This window comes from Mustela erminea, chromosome 3 (assembly GCF_009829155.1).
Source record: "Mustela erminea isolate mMusErm1 chromosome 3, mMusErm1.Pri, whole genome shotgun sequence".
Classification (NCBI taxonomy): Eukaryota; Metazoa; Chordata; class Mammalia; order Carnivora; family Mustelidae; genus Mustela; species Mustela erminea.
This window is the reverse complement of record NC_045616.1, coordinates 143547849-143570308: the sequence shown is the minus strand read 5'-3', so window position 1 is coordinate 143570308 and position 22460 is coordinate 143547849. Positions and strand designations below refer to the sequence as shown.

General features: G+C 33.3%; 1 long non-coding RNA gene across 1 annotated transcript in view; it reads left to right on the top strand.

Annotated features, from left to right (window-relative positions):
* Nucleotides 1-13443, top strand: part of LOC116587031 — a 29034-nt gene extending 15591 nt beyond the window's left edge. Inside the window, exons 3-4 of the long non-coding RNA XR_004284270.1 lie at nt 12791-12869; nt 13141-13443. This is a non-coding gene — a long non-coding RNA (uncharacterized LOC116587031). The remainder of the gene's footprint in view (nt 1-12790; nt 12870-13140) is intronic.
* Nucleotides 13444-22460: the final 9017 nt, after the last annotated feature.

Below are 22460 nucleotides of genomic sequence, written 5' to 3'. Positions count from 1 at the left end.
ATTAAAAAAAGATTATCAATTGTGCCTAATAGGAGAGCTACATTTTTAGTTGTAGGAGGAGATAAATAGTATGCAATGAAATAGATTGCTTTGGCTGTGAGTTCTCAAAAATATTATCAAACAAATTTGATTCTTTTTTCCCCTTTTTAGAATGGAAAAATGATATTTGTTTTGAAAAACTGGCAAAAGGCTTTCAAATATACTTTATCATATTTATAAAGATATAATAGTCTTTATATAAAGCTAGATAAATTATAGATATAATATGGTTTAAGTTCTAGATTTTAATTTATTGTCTTAATTTTATCTATCTTTTTCAAAAAAGGATTATATATAAGGACTTAAAATATTATTTCACAAGATATTTTTAGTATTTGATTGTTCATCTGTTCACTGTTTAAAACAAATTTGATTAGATTTTACCGTGCATCATCATTTTAATATATTCATTATAAATTGATGACTACTTCTTACCTGAAGTTGGAATCTTATTTTTCAATGATACAGTTCAATTTTTTTAAATATATCTTATTTATTTATTTATTTATTTTAAAAGATTTTATTTATTTATTTGACAGACAGAGATCACAAGTAGGCAAAGAGACAGGCAGAGAGAGAGAGAGGAGGAGGCAGGCTTCCCGCTGAGCAGAGAGCCCGAGCTCGAGATAATGACCTGAGTGGAAGGCAGAGGCTTTAACCCACTGAGCCACCCAGGTGCCCCACAGTTCAATTTTTAAACTACAGATATTTTTGTTTTGAATCAAGTTTTGATTCTTTGTTTTCTCCAACAATTTCTGTGTGTTCAGATTTTTTTGTGATAGGGAATATTAAATTCTCTTTTCACAGAAAGTTTGAATTCTTCATAGATGCTTAAGCTTAAAGAAAATTTTATGGTAGGCTAAAGTATAAACATGGTTCAGGCTTAACAATTTCACAAGATATGTGAAATTCACAAATGACCGGTTATATCTCCTTCCTCTCGCTTAACATGGGATCACTATAAAATGCTTGTGTATGTGCTCTCTCTCTCTTGGTCTCTCTCTCCCTCCCTCTCTGACAAGTAAATTAATAAAGTCTTTTAAAATATTTTTTTAAAAGGGTATTCTATTTTCTAAGTAGTTAACTCTCAAAAATTTTAGAATTTACTGTGGACTTGCCATGATTGGCCACTGCTTTACTGTCATCTGGTTTCATTTCCAATTAGCAATGGGAAATTTCAAGGAGCAACTATTCCCTTTTGAGTATGAATTGGACCATTTTGAAGAATGCAAGCCAAATTTTATCCATAAGACAACTCTCTAAATATTTAAAGAGGGGTACCAATTTTTTTTTAACTTCCATTTGCCTTCACTGAGTCACTGAATGTAATTATTTCTAATTATTTTAGTATTTCTCTTCTAAGAAATATTTTATATTCATTTATAGTTAGTATTCATTTGCAACTTAAGCTTATCCTTTTTAAAATATGGTATGTAAAATGGTCTACAACACTCCAGAATTAATCATTAATCAACATATGACACAATATAGCATGTTCATTAATGTTTATCTTCTGAATTCTATCAAGCAGTCCAACAACTTGTTAATAATTGTATCACTTACATTTTAAAAAATGGATTATATTTAGCATGGAAAGATAAGTAAAATGTGTCTTCTTTAAATTATACTTAAATATTAATGTTTTTATGTAATCATACGTATGATCATTTAAATCATTTGTTCTCAAAGCTCATTCTTTCTTTCCTTTGTCTTTATTGCTCTCTCTCGTTCTGTGTCAGTCTCCCTCTCTGTCCCTACACACACACTCACATACAGGCATTTTTAGTTACCAAAAAGATTGCCTTGGAGTAACATTGGCAAATTACCAGTAACTGAGTCTTGACAATAATGTATCATCAATGAATATACCAGACATTTCTTGAAAATGAATTGGAATCCCTTCTATTTTAAGAAATGGTTTGAATTATATTTTGCATTGTTTAATGATGCAAATATAAGCTTGTTAACAGTTAAATTTCTCTTTGGTACATATAATCATGGGGTTTAAGTGAGTAGAACTATAAAGAATGTGAATATTAATTAATTAAAGCTGAAAAAAGGAATAAAACTGCCATTCTATATTTTCATAAACAGAATAAATATAATTCCTATATTAATAATGGAGTTGTCTATTTTCTCCCCCAGACTGTATGACTGATACAAATATTATCTATAACTTTTGTCTCATTTTCATTCTCTCTCTTCTTTTGGTTTACTGTAGTTTTTTTCTCAGTGCACCAATAAAATATTTTTACCAAGGCACCAGCACCTTGTAGCCTACAAAATACGAATCCCATGTTTTCATCTTAATTTTCCTCTGAGCATGATTTGACTGAAAAGCAGCCTCAATTTCCTGAAAAATCTCTGTTCCCAGGCATCAGTGACAATAGTATATCCTGATAATTTACTCTACTCCCCAGCCACAGCCAAGGTTTTGCTCCTAGACCTCAATGTACCAGCCTGCCGTAGGGCTTCAGCGTGGCATTTTTCTTCTTTTATTGCGTAATGTCATCTGGCCTTGTGGCTTCGAAATAACCTGTAGATGATTGCCAGATTGATAGCAACAGTTTCGATATCTCCCGTGTGTTCCAGGCTCTCCTACGGACTACTCAGACTCTTCTTTTGGAAATGTGATAGGCCTCTGTATTTTACATGTGTGGAATAAGATATTTGAACTGCTCCCTTTCCACTCCCTTTCATCAGTTTATAACGGATCCATTTTCATGTTATGGAATCAGCATTCTGGTACAGCATAAATTACCCTGGATAGATCTATTTATGTACTGCTGTCAGAAAATTCATTCTCTTGGTTCTGTTTCCAAAATATTTCCCAAATGAGCTTATTTCCCTCTGTCTCTACTAATTCTATTTATTATATATCCATTATCTCCTACTTAGATTGATACCAGAGCCTAAGAATTAGTTGGATTTGGATTGCTGTTTTAAATAGATTCAATCATGTCAACCACCTGATTAAAATCACCCAAAGGCTTTCTACTGGAACTTGAACAAATTCAACCTTTCTGTCATGTTTTAAAAAACATCCCTGATCCCTGCCTCTTCCTGCAGTGAGACCTCTGCAACCTTCCTCACTATGCTGTACATTAGCATTCTTCTTACTTCTCAGTTATGTCTGTCCTTTTCCCATCTCTTGGTCTTTGTTTCTGCTGGCTCCTCTGCATGGGAATGTATTTCCATAGGATGTGTATGTGACAGGCTCTTCTTCATCAAAAAGCCCTTAGTTCAGAGGCTACCTCATTGCCCTGACCATTCTATTAAGGTAACTTCCAGTCACTAGTTTTCTCATGCTAATTTATCACCATATTGCTCCCTGTATGTTATATATCTGTTTACTTTACATGTAATTAATTTTCTTTATCCCTGCCCCTCAGATACATACTGGAAAAAAGAAGCCCCATGGTAGGCAAAGGCTTTTTTGTCTTGACCAGTTACATCTCCAGTCTTACTCCAATGATTGACACATTAGAAAATTACTGATATTTTCTTGAATAAGTATTGGTAAAATGTCAGCTAATTAAGCAAAATAAGAGTAAGTTGCAACTTTATAAAGTAACATTTCATCACTTGAGCTTTTTAAAAATTATGTGCTTATATTAGTTCAATGACTTTTTTTTTTTTTTTTAGTTTAATGACATTCTTGCATTGAACATTAGTGATAAGGTTTACCTCAGTTGACTCTGGCATTGACTTTGTGAGGAAGATGATACCATTTTTATTTAATGTCTCATGGAGTAGTTACAGAGAACTTAATTTGTGGATATACTACTATTAAGTTATGGATCAGGTAATTTAGTGTTTCTACTGCACTTTAGTTGTCTTTAAATATAGAATGTTCACTAATCAAAAAACTCAATGTGGTTTTCAAAAATGCTATTTTATATCGTCGTTACTGTTAAATATGCTCACTGTTTAATTTCTGGGGAAGTCTTAAGTGGTGGCAGTCTTAATGGATTTCCCACATCATAAAGATATGACACTTTAAAGGGAAAACAAAATACATTTTTAAAATGATAAAAGGTGAAATAGTCTTCAGTGTATGTGTATTTTTATAAGTCACCATTCTAGAAGCTATTATAGATGCTATCAAGCTCATACTTCATTTTGACATGTTAACATTATAAGTGTTGATATAGAAATGAATAGGTCATGAAAACAATAAGCAAAATTCTAAAGAACTGTACATTTAGCCTATTTTCCTAAAGACGGAAGAAACTCATAAAAATATAGCCAATTACAACTCAGGTCAGGAAGGGATCATACCCCTCAACAAAATCATTATCATTAAACCTTGAAGAAATACATTAGTCAAGAACATAGGTATTTAGATGATTTAATTCTGTTAATTATTTAATTCTAAGTTAATTACTTAACAAATAATCCTAAAACAATTTACATTGGGAATTTAAAAATACACATTTTTTTAGTTTAAAATTTTCGTCATTATCCATAACATTCTAGAAAAACAATACTACAATCACTATCACACTGTGCATTAAGTGCATCTTACTAAGTCATACAGAGATTAAAATTATAAATAAATAATTATAAGAGAAATAAATGCAAAACCTAAGCAGGCATGATGTTCTAAGGAAAGAAATTGTGTGCAATCTTGTGCTCATGAATGTAGGGAATAAAAACACACATTTAAAATTTTTATTTAACTAGGGAATTCAAATACTGTTATAATACTGTGGTTCCCAGATGCATGCAGTTACTCCCTCACCCTCCGCCAAACCGCGGTGATCTTAAAAGATGCCCGGTTTTTTTAAATTTTCAAGGGAAGCAGACATTTGTCAAATGTCATATATTAAGTGGTTTAGGTTTAACTAGTTATTAAATCGAGTAAATCAGGGGGCCTGGGTAGCTCAGTTAAGCATCTTCCTTCAGATCAGGTCATGCTCTCAGGGTCCTGGGATCAATCCCTGTGTTGGGTTCCCTGCTTAGTGGGGAGTCCGCTTGCTTGTCCCTCTCCCCAATGTGTGCTCTCTCTTTCTCAAATAAATAAATAAAATATTTATACATACATATATACATCCATAAATTGAATAAACCATATACTTAATACAAAACAGAACATTTAAGTTTTGTTTTATTTTTAATATTAGAGGTGGCCTGAAAATCTTAGAGACAGTTTTCAAAATCTGTTATTGCATAAATTAAGTAAATAGTAATATAGTCTCATTTTCAAGAATTCAGATAATATCAAAATAGAAGGGAAGTGTGCCACCATGCTTTTCCCAGTGCATTGCTTTCTGCAAAGGTAAGCACTATGGATATAGTTAGCCCATGACTCATTAATCAGTAGCAACTATTTATCAGATGCATAAACTTAACAAGGCACTATTGCTAGAAAGAAAGCATACAAAACAGATTCAGCATCAGCTTTCATGGAGATTGTATTTTGGCTCATCAGGTGGAAGTTTGATGTTATCCTACCATTCATTTTCTTTTTAAAGCATTTGAATAAGCTACAGGATTTTTTTCCTACAAAAATAGGATTATTATTATTATTATTTTTTCTTTTTAAATGTCTCTCTCTTTCTCTTTTTTTTTCCCTGGGACATACTCTCCCAATGTAAATAACACAGGCTGGAAACAGTCTTTGATTTGTTTTCAGGTTCCCCCATTCACTAATCCTGTAATCTGAAGCAAGACCCAAAGAGGTCTCTAGGCGACTTAGTTTTCTCATCTATAGTAAGAGCGTTGTAATTTTATCTACACTGCATAGTCATTGTGAGAGTGCAAATGTCAGACATTTGAGGTGTGTGTAACCACATTCCACATGGAGAAAGTACCCAATAAATATTAGCTGTCCGAATAATGTTACTGTGAACTTCCACCTCTTAACCCTATGCCTTTTTGAGTCTTCCTTGTCAGGAATATTTCCACAGAAAGTTACTTCATATACAACTTTTTTAACAGCTTGGTAGTATTTCACAGAATAATGTCCCATCATATATTTTATTATTCTTCTGTTTGTATGCTTGCTTGTTTCAAGTTTGTATTTAAATTTTAGTTAGTTAACATATAGAGAAACATTAGTTTTCCGGGTAATATTACTCTTTCGTAAGGTTGTTTTTGACTACTGTGGAGCAAAATTTCCTTTCCCCTCAAAGGTCCTTCTAGCTGGACTAAAAAGCAAATTGGCATAAGACAGATTAACAGGAGAAAATCAAATGTTTAGTGTATATACCAGGGAATCCACACAGACATGGAAATTCTAAAGACAGGCAAAATGAGATACATATTTCCTAAACCAAGCAAAAGGGGATAGGGGTCTGGGACTCCAGAGGAAGTGCCCTGCCATTACAGATGGGTCATTCAGATAATGTTTATCTCTGCTAATAACTGTTATGCCGGGAAGAACACCCCCCCCCCAATTTAAATCCTTCTGTGTGGTTAACGGAGGGATAAAGGTTTCTCTTGAGTACACAGGGTCTCAAGTGCCTACAGCTCGAAATAATCCACATGCCAAAGTGGCGTATTCTGGGGAGAAGGGCCTGTACTGAATTCCTTCATGACATGGGGTACAAAAAGCAATGCAGTATTGAACATCTTCATACATTTTTCTACATATGTGAAAGAGCTATTAGAACTAGTGCAATGTATAGTTTAAGAGGTTTGATAAGCAATGATATAATTAATTCCAAACAATTAATTTAACAATTTATATTCTTAGTGGCAAAATGTTTGCCCTGTATCTTATTTTTTCTTTACATCTTATTAAACTTCTGAGGTTATAGCATTTTTGTAGCTTTGTATTTCTTTTTCCTTAGGGAATAGTTACAAATTTTAATTTTTAAGTCTGTTTTAGCGACTTTCCCTGTTGACCTATTTCTCTACCCTTTTACTCTCCATTTTCTGCTGCTTACCTGGCACAGTGTTTATCCATAAAGGTTTGGCTGATTAAATTAACACAAACATGGATTTCACAATTTCAGGAGCTCATATTGGCTTCATTTCTTACCTTTACTGGAGGCAATTATAATTTAATATTGGATAACATTTATAATTTTTTTGAAAATTTGTAAAATTTCAAATCAATAAAGTATAAATTAAGAGTGGAAGTGATTTATAATTTTTTTTGTAAATACAGAAAACTTAGTGTTATGGAGGTTAAGGAAGAACATTTTTGGGGAAACTGCTTTCAGTTCACTCTTTCAGGGAGCATCTTCAAAATCAGAACAGATGATTTCTCAAATTCCTGTCACAGGGATCTTGAGATAATCATCTGGAGTAATATGTGAAAGGGTTAATTTATACTATGAAATTCAGTTTAGTTAATTAAGCACTTACTCTTAGCCAAGTCAGGATACAGACTTGTAAATGTAAAGTATAATTATGCATATTTGAAGCACTTCATTACTTTTCAAATCATTTTGCCTTTTAACATAGGAATATCTATATTATAAATTGTGTCATCTTTTTCATTTGCTGTTCTTACCTTTCTGGTGTACAAATTATTGCAATGACAGTTCTCACCAAATATTTTTCTTCCCCCACCATATTTTATTTTCCTCCTTCTACTTAGGCAAAGTCGTATTTCTTATTCTGGCCAAGCTCTGAATGATAATGATGTTGGTCACTTGAAGAAGCACAGGGAAAAGCAGGCCTTCAGTTCTCTTTTTGTCTTTCCCTGTTCCAGCAACTGCAGGAGCCACATGGTCCAGATGTTGTTATGACAAGGTGGTAGAATTGCTCCCAACCCGATCCCGGGGTGTCTTTAAGAACAGCCCCCTGCTATAGAGATTTACATTGCTTGTCACTATAGCGTGTCCTTTTCTACCCTAATACATAGTCCACACTTTGAAAACATGAAATCTTAACTTTTTAGAGACAGGTTAAATTGTAAAGGCTCTTCTTTCTCAGAAAAGGTCAATTCCATTGTTAAATTATTCAGCATCCCAAGATGAGGGAACCTTGCTTTGAGTGCTACACACGGAATTCCGAATAATGTAATACAATAGAGGTATTTGGTTGGAGTTTCTTTTTAAGATTATTGCACATTATATTTATTTAATTATGTAATGAAACTCAAAAATACCAAGTTTGGCTCTAATCAACAACATTTATGGCTTTAAGGTATAAGTACTAATGTCTGCTGATTAGTGTATGCAGAATTTTACACTTGCCAGATCTGTAAATTGTAGTTTTATGCAAATAAGATCTTGGACAGCATGCAAAATAAAGGTAATTTCCTTAAAAACTGACTACCCTCATCTTAAAGTATAATAAAATCTTAATCAGAATCTCTGGTTATACTATTCTAGTTGAACTAAATGTATGTTAGCTACATTCTTTCCTCAGAAAGCATAGTATATACAATGACATTTGATCTCTCTTTGTGGTTTTTTTTTAACCATGGGAAAAGAAAGATTAGTTCAAGACTGATCTTCACTCTACAGGGTCTGTTTTGTTTGTTCAAACCAGCCATAGTCATTTAGTCAGAAGGGTGCAAGGATAGGGTCAAAGAAAGGATTGGTAAAACAATCACAATAAAATGGAGGTTGTGATCTTTGTGAACATGGGTTGATGGAATTTAGCTGCATATGTTTAAATATAATTATAATCCATACTACTGCAACAGATTGAGGAATACTAAAGTTACATGTTAGACCTCTACAGAGAGATGATTCTATGAAACATTATAGTGGCAAACCTAAGATGTAAGGCTAAAAGACAGAATTTGTAGGGATATATTGAAAAATTGTCATAGGATTTAAGTTTATCATGAAATAATTTTGATTGTGGTCTTTTTTTTTTTAACTATTTTGATTTTTAATAAGCCCCAAAGGGTAGGCCTTGAAGTAATGTTCCTTTGCATTCGCTAGTCTTAGAATATACACAGGAAATACTCCTGTGTGGTAGCTAATGTATTTTGATACCTGTATTTTATCATGGCTTTTCTGTTATCATATAAATTCATTTCCAAAGATATACTATCTGTTAGAACAACCCCATGTCTGTTATATTTGCTTACATTATTTTGTGGCAACTTGGATCATTTACACTTACATATAATTGTTATTATTGGTAAAAGACTTTTAGTCTAGTTCATTGAAAAGTTTTGTGAACTTATTTGGGTAAATATTTATAAGGCTTGTAAAATAAAAATAAATAGCCTGTTAAATTGACCGTTGTTATTAGTATGCCGGAACTAGATTCAGTCATCATAACCTTGTATAAAAGCAACTTCTCATAATCAAGCTGAAGAAAATAGACATTTTTTAAATTTATAAAGCTAGAAAACTTTAGATTTTTTTATACATAGAAATTTTAAAATACCTAAAAATTTTACTTTATTGATGGAAAAAGGAGAAAAAGTAAACTCTTTGATTAGTTGCTTGTGTAACAAGTCGAATTTTTCTTTTCTTATATACTAACTGACTCTTCAATTTATATACCTATTTGAGGAATATTGACTGGACCTTTGGTAAAATATAGAACAAAAGTAACAGAAAATAATCTATACCTCCTTTTTATATCATTTCCAGAGAAAATATTTTAAGAGTCTTATGGTTGAGGGGGACCTGGGTGGCACAGTCAGTTAAGTGTCTGACTCTTGTGTCATGGTTTCAGCTCAGGTCATGATCTCAGGGTCATGAGATTGAGCCCTCCAACCCCCCACCCCACTGCGTTCCATGGTGGGTATGAAGCCTGCTTAAGATTGAGTCTCTCTCTGCCTCTCCTCCCCACATCCTTTTCTCTCACTCTAAAATAAGTAAATCTTAAAAAATATTATGGTTGATAGACTTTTTTTGGATTATGTTAATCTTAATTCCAGATCATAAAATCTACATAAAGGTCACCTCCTAGGTGAGTCTTATATATTATCAATGGAAAATGTCATCAGCTCTAATTAAAATATACGTTTCCTTTATGAGTGGATATGGAAGCATATTTGTTTGTATTGAGATACATAAAGCAAAAGTAGTATAAGATGCTCCCAGATGGAGATAGAACTTTCTTAACCCACTGCATTTCCTTGAATGCACAATCATCATTGATATCATCTGTGTGGAGTGGGGAGAAATTTACATCTTCCCATTATAAAGTGTCTCTATAGCCTTCTAACTCCCTCTGGCTGTTGGGGGTATTCAGGCTTTGGGTCAACTTGCTCACCATGTCGAAGTAACTTGAACAAAATAATCCAACATTTTTCTAGTGAGATTGAATGATTTACAGGTCAATTTCCTTCTGCATAATTCTCTCAGAGATGAAACTTTAGTCCTCCTTGAAATAGTTTACAAGTTTAAAATAAAATGAAATACCAAATATATACTTTATTTTAACAATATGATTACAAGGTAGTTCAACTAGAAGGTGTTAATTGTGAGATTTGGCATGTCCGTACCCTTTTATCTGTATCTGTGTTTGTACACACATGAGCATGAATTCTGTCAGAGAATTCTGAACATACATGCATGTTAATTACACATCAAAATTTTGTTTCATCTAAGTAGGATACTATCCACATACAGAATCATTTACTTTTAGAATATCTTATGTGTAGTTCAAGTATGCATTATTTAATATTTTACAGTTATAATGTTGAGAAGTGAAAACAATTATGTCCTATTAGAAATTGAAGAAAAATCATCATTCACTCTCCTTTTTATAGTTACTTTAACAATATCAAGTCCAAAATTATAAAATAGCTTGCAAATGAATTAGAAAATGATACAGAAATCAAAAAGAGTAAGATAATAAAAATCTAAAATAGTCTTTCTATTCTTAAAGAAATTGTCCATTTTCCCCATCACATCATATATTTTGAGTGTATTTGTATTGAAAAACCCTTATTTTTTGATGTTAAAAATTTAACCAAAGGAAAATTTTTGTTAAATATTGAAATAACATAGAGCACCTGTGCAAAGTTTTTTTCAGTCATGTAATAAACTTATCAATAGATTATCATAAAGAAAATCATTAACTATGTAGAAACTGAACTAAAATTAGGTTATTAAAATTTAATTTTTTTGAAGAATAATTCAGTACTAGATAAGCATTTTAGGAGGCACAAAAGCTTTATTTTCTTTTCCTAATTTCAAGGTAGATGTTATCCTAATAGTTTTTCACTGATAATGGAATTGATAGGCTTTGGGTACAGTGCTTGAACTACCAACACATGTTCAAAGAAATAAGGATAAAAGCATTATTATTGTAGTCTTTCAAAAATAACAAAATTTACTGAACATTACAAAGCTTCCTTAAACAAACATATGATACAACTGTAACTACCTCTCCATGGGAACCATGACCTACTGCCATTTATCCAATTAGATACATTCCAGAGGTAGTGGCATTCTTGAATCATTTTATTAGCTTTCAAGCAGTACTCATGAGAAGAATAATATGGAATCAAGAAGAACGGAAAAATGCCCCTTTTCTTCTTCAACCATTCATCTCTGTGGGCAGGCATCAATATCTATTACATTGTCAGTGTGAATGCTTGCTACAGATACAGTAGGATGCCTGATTTCCATTTTTTCCTCAACTTACCTCAGTTCCAAAGTTCATCATCTCCAGGGCAGTACAGTTACTTCCCACTGAGTACTCTTTCAGTCCCTCATCTCACTTGAATTTCTGCCATAAAAGCGTAGTCATTATTCAGTGAATTAAGGCATGCCTGTGAGCAACCCATTCTCATTCTGACTAGTAGATTTTCATTTTAAGGGGAAGACAAGCAATGCCTTTTGATTCTCACTCCGTGAAATTTCTTCTCACCATGGGTGATTATTTTCGAGTGGCCATTACACATCTCTGATCACATTTGTATTCATCTTACGTTATTTTGTCTTCTATAAAAATAATCCAAATATAAGAGTATCTTTAAAATTTGCACTTACAAATCAGTGTGAATTATGTTCATTAAAGAGCCGTAACATTATTGAAGCAAACCAGATATGGTGGATATAGCAATTGACTATGCTTCTTTCAATATACTGAAAAACTCTAAACAAAATAATTTTGGAGATGAAAGTTACTTTCCTTGATATTGAACTGTAAGCATAGTATATTACAGTTTTTAATGAAAATAGCTGTAATTGAACAGCTTTCTAATATTTGATAATATTCTTTCTTGATTGTGATAATAAACTACTTAATATAATCATAATTATCTCTTGCTAAGTTATAAAAATTAAGGATAAGACTAATGACCTTGATTATTTTATTTTCTCCTTCTTGCTGTGGTTATAACTGAAGAGATCTTATTTTCAAAGAATTTTAATCCATCATCTAATGCTCAACTGAAAATTTAAAATCGCTCTTAAACTATTTGAACGTATCTATTTCATGATTACAAAGCAACATATATGTTAGACTCATTCTTTTTTAAATTTGTACTTGTTCTATAAATGTTTCACTTATCTTCTAGGTAAATAAAAGAACAAACTAAATGTGCATAAGTAAAACTAATAATGTCAAATAACCAGCACTTGATAAGTGAAATTCTGTCTGTACTGAAAGCAGGAAGGTAGTTCAGGCACATAGTATGTGCTTACTACATAATTGGTACATTTGTATTACTCATTTTATTTATTTTACAAAAATGGCAATCATTAGATAATAACAGTATTGTAAAGCCATGGCTTTTTTTTTTTTTTTTTTACACAGAAACAGACTTTGCATCCATATTTTTTCTCAATGAATTTATATATTCCCAACTTGAATCCTTTCTTTAGTTAATATCCCTGCTGAAAGCTGATTATTTTTTCTTTCTCTAAAGCAACACTGGCGTTCTACCAGAGTAACATCAGAGAACTTGTTAGAGAGTGAATACTGGGTTGAGAGATAGAGAAAAAAAGGTAAGAGATCAAAAAAAAAGAATCCACTTGCTATTTATAAGTAACTTATGGGACAGGTGCATATTGCAATTTCCTAGAAACTACATACAACACTGCATATGTAATATGTTGGAAGTGTGCAAACATACGTGAAGATGTTGGAGAGTTTGAGTGATTGTATTTCATGCTCTCTACATTTTGGGGGAGGGGGATCTCTTAGGTCTTTTCTCCCAGTGGTTTAGACTCTCTTATTAGCACTGTTCAATTCTAGTTTATGGTTTTCCATTCATAGGTTTATGAATCTTCTGTGTCCAGATGAATCCCTGTTGAATTCTAAGTCTGTTGTGGTGACTTAATCCACAGCCCATTCAGTGCTCCTTACTACTACCTCTGAAATCTGACTACACATTCTATCTGTGGATCTAGGAACCTTGCAGAACTCAAGTTGAGTCTCACCAGGAAGCTGAAGTAACATGTATTATGCAGAGAAAGTATTCCTCTGAATATAGAATACTGTCCAGAATATAATCTCCAATGAACAAACAGGTGTTTATATGGTCGGTAAAAATCCCAGTTCTGGGGTGCCTGGGTGGCTCAATGGGTTAAAGCCTCTGCCTTCAGCTTGGGTCATGATCCCAGGGTCCTAGGATCAAGCCCCACATCGGGCTGTCAGCTCAGCGGGGAGCCTGCTTCCTACTAGCTCTCTGCCTGCCTGTCTGCTACTTAAGATCTCTGTCTGTCAAATAAATAAAATCTTAAAAAAAAAAAAATCCCAGTTTTTTTAGGTTTTCTTAGGCCTTTTTTCATTAAACTTTTATTTACTCATTCATCTGTTTATTAAAAAAATAGTTACTAAGCCTTCCATTATATCATGAAAACATCTGTAATCTTATGCCCACATGAATATAGTTACAGTGCCAGTCTCCATTATTTTATAATTTAGAGCGACACACAGATAACAGATACTATGCATTTGTACACTGGCTTTTTAAAAATGTATACTCTCATTTTCAAGTGTCCTTTACTATTTGGGTTATAAAGAAAATGATTTAACATTTGCAGGGGAAATAAACCTAAACTCACAGTTTGGATTTCTGACAACTGGAATTCCCTGGCTAGTATAATAAGATAATTCTGCCTCCTATTTTAGATCAATAAATAATCTAAAATACTACTATCTACTCCTTATCTATTAGTACACTGATATATTAATACTTAATTCAACATATATCACAATTCTGCTTCAGTCCAGGCACTATTTTAGGTGTTGGTGATAAAATGTGAATACAAAAGATCCCATAACCCTATTCTTTGTGGAGTTTAAAACCCTTAAGGGACGCCTGGGTGGCTCAGTTGGTTAAGCAGCTGCCTTCGGCTCAGGTCATGATCCCAGCACCGGGCTCCTTGCTCGGCAGGGAGCCTGCTTCTCCCTCTGCCTCTGTCTGCCTGTGCTCGCTCTCTCTCTCTGATAAATAAATAAAATCTTTAAAAAAAAAAAAAAACCCTTAAAAAGCCATGTGAAACTTATTGTAAACAACATTTTATTAAATAGACTATATTAATTAGGTAACTTTCTCTGCAAACCTAAATGAGAGAATAAGTGTTAGGGCTTCTGAGATTCTCTTGGAAGTCAGACGAAAATTGAACATTTGTCATCCCAGTGAAACACTTTTCTAGATACAGATTCTTTTTCTATGTAAAGTGGTAATTTTCTCAATAAACATATTTCTAAACAGACTTGCTGAATGTTAGGTACCTGAGTTGATGGTTTCAAAATATTTATTCATGGGAATCTTTCTGCAAAATCACAACACAAAGGAGACCAACAATTCTGCCTATTTAAGTAGCTGAAACAGTTCTTCAGAGTCATATAATAAGAATGAATCTTTGCTGGAGAGGAAGTCTTGCATTCAAACAGACTTTTGGGATAATGAGTTGGATGCTGGAATACACTGAGTAGCTTTAAAAGTCACCTATAATCATTTCACAGACTTTTATGCCTTTTAGATTTGCCTCAATTTTATTTTTTTTATATTTTAGACTTATTTATTCAACTAAAATAACAAAAGTGCAGTTAACTGATTATAAAGAAGGCTTTGAGATACTTTTAGTTGACATTTTTGTGATGCCTGAAACATTCCTATATGGCAAATTCAGTGCTTTAGAGAAAAAATGAAGTCCCTTTTTTCTTTCTTCCCTAATATTCATTCTGCCATTGTTCTCCATTTAAAGCTCCTTGTTAAAATTTACTAGGTGTATGACCACTGAAAATTAAAAAGCAAAAACAAAACTTGATTTCCCACCGTCCTGTGCCACAGTTTTTCCTTATGGTGATCTCAACCCAAAAGTGATTTAAACTATTGAGATTTAAGGTGATTTAAAGATTAAGGTGATTTAAACTATTGAGAAGTGTCTTTAAATGGGAGGGAATTCTTTTTGCTTCCTCATGCATCTTCTGAAAGTTTGTAAAGCAGACTCAACAGTATTTGATTGAAATGTCTGAATCTTCTTTAGAATAAGATAGAAAATAGAAGAAAGATTTATCCATGATGGTTAAAAAAAAAATCATGCACCCCAAGTTGCCCATATATATATATATGGGCAACTTGGGGTGCATGATTTTATATATATATATATATAAGACGAAAGTTTCTCTCTCATATATATATACATATCAGAGAGAAACTTTCGTCTTTTTGAATATATGTTGAGTTTGCTGTTGCCCTCAGCCTGACCTAATTACCACTAATACCTCTCCAAACTAGAAATTATAGCACATATTTATCACTCAATCCATATTGAATTAATGTGCTTGGGTTTTGGGAGAAATAAAATAAAAATGTAATTATCATTGTTGTACTTAACTTGGGTTCCCCAGAAAAACCTTAGATGAGGGTTCTTATGCAAGAGTTTATAAAGAATTTCCTGCCAGAAAAGAACATGTAAGGGAGTAAGAGAAGCAGGTCAAGAGAGAAAGGCACCAAGAACACATGTGATGTTCGACAGAGTCCCAGCTTCAGTGTGACCATGCACCAGAACACCGCAGTGTGATTTATACCTCAGAATTTGGTCCAACTCCAGACAAGGGAGGTGGGCTTTCCTGTTCTGGCAGCAGTCAGTTGTTGGGGACTAAGTGTAGACTAAACTCTCAGTTGCTTTGGAACTTTTGTCCTTGTGAGCAAATGATTCTAGTAGTCCAAGGGCATTTGTAGAAAAGAGTCTAGGTGTCATACTTTAGAAGTGGGTACATCAGAGCTTGAAAGATGGTTGCTCGAAAGTACCCAGAGACCTAGAGAAACATAGTGCTCTAGTTGACATAAGAGAAACATAGTCCAGAAATCAGTTCATTAAACATAGTTGCCATGCTTTTTGGTTTGACTATGATCTAATGAAGAAAAAAATTCCAACATTACCTATTTCTTTCAGAAAAGTCAAAGGCGGCTTTATAAATACAAGGTTTCCTTTTTTTTTTTTTAAGATTTATTTATTTATTTATTTGATAGAGAGAGATCATAAGTAGGGAGAGAGGCAGGCAGAGAGAAGGGGGGGAACAAGACCCCACTGAACAGAGAGCCTGATGAGGGACTTGATCCCAGAACCTTGGGATCATGACCAGAGCTGAAGGCAGAGGTCCGACCCCCTGAGCCACCCAGGCGCCCCAGAGTTTGTTTGTTTGTTTCTTCTTCTTCTTCTTTTTTTAAATGTAAGCTATTCAACTGAATTTACTGACTTAGCAAAATCTAATGCATCCCTTTAGCTAATGAATTGCCACAAATGTACCAAGCAAATAGGCAAACACATGAGGATTTGTGAAAAATCTTGAAGTTGTAGGATACAGGTAGTGACTTAAAAATTCTGAAATAAGCGGTGCCTGGGTGGCTCAGCCAGTTAAGTGTCTGCCTTTGGCTCAGGTCGTGATGCTGAAGTCCTGGGATTGAGCCCCACATGGGGTTCCCTGCTCAGAAGAGAACCTGCTTCTCCTTCCCTCTGCCTGCCATCCCGCGTGCTTGTGTTCTTTTTCTCTCTGTCAAATAAATGAGTAAAATCTTTAAAAAAATTTAAAAATTCTGAAATCATCTTGATGCATCTGGAAATGCATTATGAAGGTAAATCTAGAAAAATCAGTCTCGAATGGTAACATGGTGAAAAGATATGCAAATATATCTTATATATTTATAAGATATATATATTAAAATATGTATATTTATTTATATATCTTATATAATATACAAAATATATGCAAATTCAATTTTTTTATATCTGAATCCTATACAAATCAATGTATAAAATTTTTGCAGGAAGAAATAAAACTCTTTTACTCCTATTCTGCATTGTTTTTTTCTTTCAAGAAGGAAAAAAAAATTCTAGAACAGGAACTCTCAGAACTTAGAGTACAGTTGTCATCTTGTTAGTAACACAAATTTATTATCTATTTTATCTACTCTTTTATGAATTGATATTAAAATTAGCTGCGGGGCTCCTGGGTGGCTCAGTGGGTTAAAGCCTCTGCCTTCGGCTCAGGTCATGATCCCAGGGTCCTGGGTTCAAGCCCTGCATCGGGCTCTCTGCTCAGCAGAGAACCTGCTTCCCTTCCTCTCTCTCTGCCTGCCTTTTTGCCTACTTGTGATCTCTGTCTTTCAAATAAATAAATAAAATCTTAAAAAAAAATTCTAAAATTAGCTGCAACTGGATGACTTTCTTTGAATTTTTTTTCTTTGAATTTATTGACATTAAATTCTAGTAAATATTAGAGTATCAGGGGATATACCAAAAGTGTGACACACAATTCAGAATTATTTTCTACTTTACCTAGAGCTAGTACTATAGCAAGTATTTGTGTGTGTGTGTGTGTGTGTGTGTGTGTGTGTGTGTGTTTCTTCTGAGCTTTGTTTCTATAGATATTTGAATTCAGCTTCACAAAAAAGTTAACACATAACAGATCTTCTGGAATGATTCACATATTTGTCTACATTTTAATTGATAGAATTTCCTTAAATCTGATGGATGATTATTGATAGATCTTCATTAAATCAGAGGGATGATTATTGATTTAAGCCCTATTTCTCCATGAATCATAAATCTGAAGTAATGGTGTCCATTGTACTTCAGAAGAGAAGCCTCAAAGCATAAGGAATCCACTTAATGTTTTAAAGATCTATAAAGAAAATTGAGATCATTTTCATCTTTATTAACTTTTTAATGTTCCAAGTTATCTTTCACTTTGAAGTGTCAAGTGAAGTCAATATAAGAGTCAAATTCAGAACTATCCACCTGGGACAAGGGCTTTAGTCCTCTGAGCATTAGTTACCTTGCTTGTATGAAAAAAAATAAATCAAGTATTTCTGAAGGTTATATGAGATGATGAATATAATGACCTGTAAAAAAGGTGGTAGAAGGTGGTAGAAGTCTTTAAAAGGTGTGTAGCAGATTCTAATATTTGGACATTTGCCTACTCTTGCTATTTATGGCTGGCTTAGGGTTTAAAATGTTTTATTCAAATAGGGAAAAAGCCAACAGTTCTCAAATAAATGGCTTCTTTGTCTTATATTTGGAATATTGCCAAATACTAACACTTCAAAACCTTTACTTCTTGTTAATTAACATTTAAAGTTTTATAAGAAATGAATTAGTTGGTGGCAAGATTAGGTCATCAGAGTCACAGAATTATCTCCCATCACCTTTTTTTTTTTTTTTAAACTTTGTATCTGGATGAGATTTTGATTTAATTCATGGTTATAATGTAAAATACCCAGATTTAAAAGAAATATATCTTTAATTCATTTCAAATTCTGTTGATCTCTGTTCTTTTATCAACAAAGAGATTTGAATTATCAAATTAAAGGTAAAATTATAAAAACTGGAAATAAAATAGTATAGGGACAATAGTTCCAAGTTTTTCTTGAGCCTATTTTTCCTTTCAATTTAACCATATTCTATGAGAGGAAAAAAATTGAGAGAAAGAAAGGGAAAGTATTCATAAGAAATCCAAAGTGTCTATGCTCTCTTTGAGGTCGTTTTGTTGGAAAAGGCCCATTTTAAGCACCCACATTACAGAGGATCTGTGTTTATAAAAATAGTTTATAACAAGCATTCTGCTTTACGAATTTTTTTTATGTGGAACATACTCAATTTTCGTTTATAAATTTTTAATATTTTTTCTTTAGTGATATTCCTTTTGTTCTAAGAATATTACAAAAGCTATGTTTTGTAATTTTTTTTAATATGATGAAGTCTTCTTTGGTGTTCTATCTCCTTGAATAAAACTCTTCAGGTATTTATTGTAAGGTATGTTTGAAGGAAGTTTATTATGTCCATTTAGGTGTTTCTTACCTGTGAAAAGTGTAGACATATATTTGCATCATCCAGATATGCTTGCATGACTCATCTGTTCACCATATGATTATTTGCCATTTCAAATGCCTCCAGCCTTGCACTCAGTGTGGTTTTATATCACGTAATACTTATGATATCATGAGACAGACAATATATAATCAACTTCCTTTTTTTATTTTAAAGAATTTATTTATTTACTTGACAGAAAGTGAGAAGATAGTGAGCGTGGGCAGGGGGAGGGGCAAAGAGAGAGGGAGAAGCAGACTCCCTGCTGAGCAAGAAGCCCTATGTGGGACCAGATCCCAGGATCTTGGGATCATGACCTGAGCCAAAGGCAGACGCTTAATGACTGAGCCATCCAGGGGCTCCTATAGTGAACTTTTTAAATAAACTTGATTCTTTTGTATTTTCAAAGCACCTTTTAATTCATCTTGTATTTACATACGGCAAAGCTGAATTCATCAGACTTAATGCAAATACTTTTAAATTATCTTATTAAAAATTTTATTTAATAATTTAAATATCTAGCTGCTGTTTCACAGTATGCTTTTCTAATTCATATTTTTTAACCCACCCATTTCATATAAATAAGCCAAGTTTTTCCTGCTCAAACCTCATTATTCTCATATTTTACTTGCCACACTACCTCAGGGAATTTTCTCTATTTCAAATATATTCTTTATCCCAACTATTTTTCACCTGAATGAGAATTTTCTGTGTTAACAGAAATAGTGACTTCCTGATTCTAACTTTTCTATAAAGCTAAGCAAATCCCTGATTTTGTTGTAACTGGACTTAACAGCTTCTGTTGTCTGATGACTTGATCATTGTATCTCTGTGAGCATACAAATGATTCCGAATGGAATGTTGCAGAAAGTGTGGCTTATTACCATGAAAACAGTGCCTTTGTTTTAAGGACTAATGGCTAGTTTAAGGATATTGTAGTCCAGATAGACCCATTCATGAGTGTTACATGTCACTGGTACAATAGCATTAGTTCAGGGACATTTACCCCTAGTTGACTTGCCAGTTCTCACAAATTCTAAATTTTCAAATAAAGGGAGAAAAATGGGCCTGTTTCCAGAAGGCTTAACTCAAACGTGAATAATTTTTAAACAGTCTAGACTACTTAAACTTGTAATGAATGCTGGGTTTATGTGAGTAGAGGGAACAAAGAGAGAGATTTTAAAGCAGTCTCTCTCCAGCAGTATTTGCCAACACCCACACTTCAAATTCTGTGCCTAGTATCATGGCAGACGAAGTTTAAAAAAAAAAAAAAAGAAGAAGAAAAAAATTAGTTTTCCCTCATGGAGCTTGTATAGAAATAGGCAAGCAGTTACAAGATAGTGAAAATAAAGGGCTTAGATTGAAGAAGTACTGTACTAACTCGTAAATGTTATGGTTCCTAATCCAGATTTAGTAGAGTGGGCTATTAAAAAAATTAAGTTGATATCTGGGGTATGTACCTAAGTAACACACTGTGTTGTATGTTGCTGTTCGATCCATCATCATTTAATGGACCATGGGAAGGGTGTATTCTATCACTTGCATTTTTCTCTAATGGAGGAGCCAACTACTACTTACAGATATTAAAAAAAAAAAAAAAAAAAAAAAAAAAAAAAAAAAAAAAAGCTGGTTTAAGTATGTTTGGTGGTTGCCCCAAAGTAGCTAGCTCACTGTCTAGCCACAAAAGTTGAACATTGTCTCTCACATGTGTCAGCGGGTCACATAACTGAAAGGGTTGTCATGGCTAAAATGTGCACTTGAAAAAGATAGCTAGGAAATCCCTGTTAGATTCACACATTAACTGGAAGAAGGACTGATCAGCTGTCTAATAGCCATTAATACATGACCATGAATTCGTTTCCACAGGAGTCTAATGAATAAACGTGCCATTAAAAGGGAAGTATAGGCACACTGAATACTCTGTCAGCTAAAGCAGTATTTTGTGAGAAAATAATGGGACAAGGGAAGTGGAGAAAAGGGTTGAGAGGTGGAAAGAGGGCCCGAACCCCTCAAATGGGAAGTCAAAGAGGGGGAACTGAAGAATCAACATTTGGCGGAGTAACTGCTAGAAACAAACTTTGTCTGGTCCTTGTTAAAACTAGTTTGTGATTTATTTGAAATGTAGATGAGGTACAAAGAAATTAATAGATCAGATATTTTAGTACTGTATTTATCTAAAATCACATTGACAGCTTGTGGAATGACAGAAATGGCTTTAATATATTCTTTGCAGTAAATGAAAAAGAATTTCTCTTACTAGAAATCTTGAGGGGTATTGTGACATTCCAGAGTAACGCTATCAACAAACTTAAGATCTCTCCTGAAGTGTAAGTCTGAGTCATAAATAGCAAAAGCTATCACCTTACCTTAAAATAGAAAAGCTACAAAAGAAATAATTACATTCATTTAAAATCCAGATTTTTCTTTGTCACTACAGTGTTTGGCTGATGTGTATAGCCTTTATCATCCTGCATATATTTCTTAAAATGTGAAATTTATGAAGCACAAATATATGTGTGTGTGTATATATATGTCACAGAATGTGCTGCCAGAGCTCATGAATTTTCTCTAAAGAATTGATCTGAGACGATCCATCCATATTATTTGAACTTAGCATGTTTTTGTCAGTATTGCAATTTGGGGGCTTTTTCACTACAGTGAGAGCTAATCCTAATTCATGTCAGCCGGAACCTGAAAGTGCAGGAAGCCCAAGGGGCCTCGTGACCACTCTCTGTGTTCCTCCAGCATCAAGACAGATGACTTGATTTTATCACGTTGGCTTCCGTACTCCAAAATCAGCTTCAGAGAATAAAGTGTGTTTTGCTTTTAGTTCTTGATGACTGATGTAAAATGAGTTTTTTAAATCTGCATTTAAATATGTTCTTAAAGACGCTCCCAGTTATATTTGCCATGTGTAACCTTGTGACTCAGCTTCATCATTTGGAAAAATAAAATTCGTAATAATGACTTTATAGGAATTAAGTGAGTTATAGCATAGGAAGGCCTTAGACAAAGACTATGTTAAGCACTTGGTATACTTTAGCCATTATTTAATGATTGTGATATATGTTTTCCTGATTATTTTAAACGTGTCTTTTGTTACATGATAATTCCTTATCTGTGTTCAGTGGGTAATATGAATAGATTTTATTCTTTTAAGTATTAAGCATATTCAAATTTAGTTCCTTTAAGATTTCCCTATAATCTTTAATACATTGGATATGAATTCTCACATTCTTGGAAGTGACTTTTTTGTATGATTTTTCAACTTTC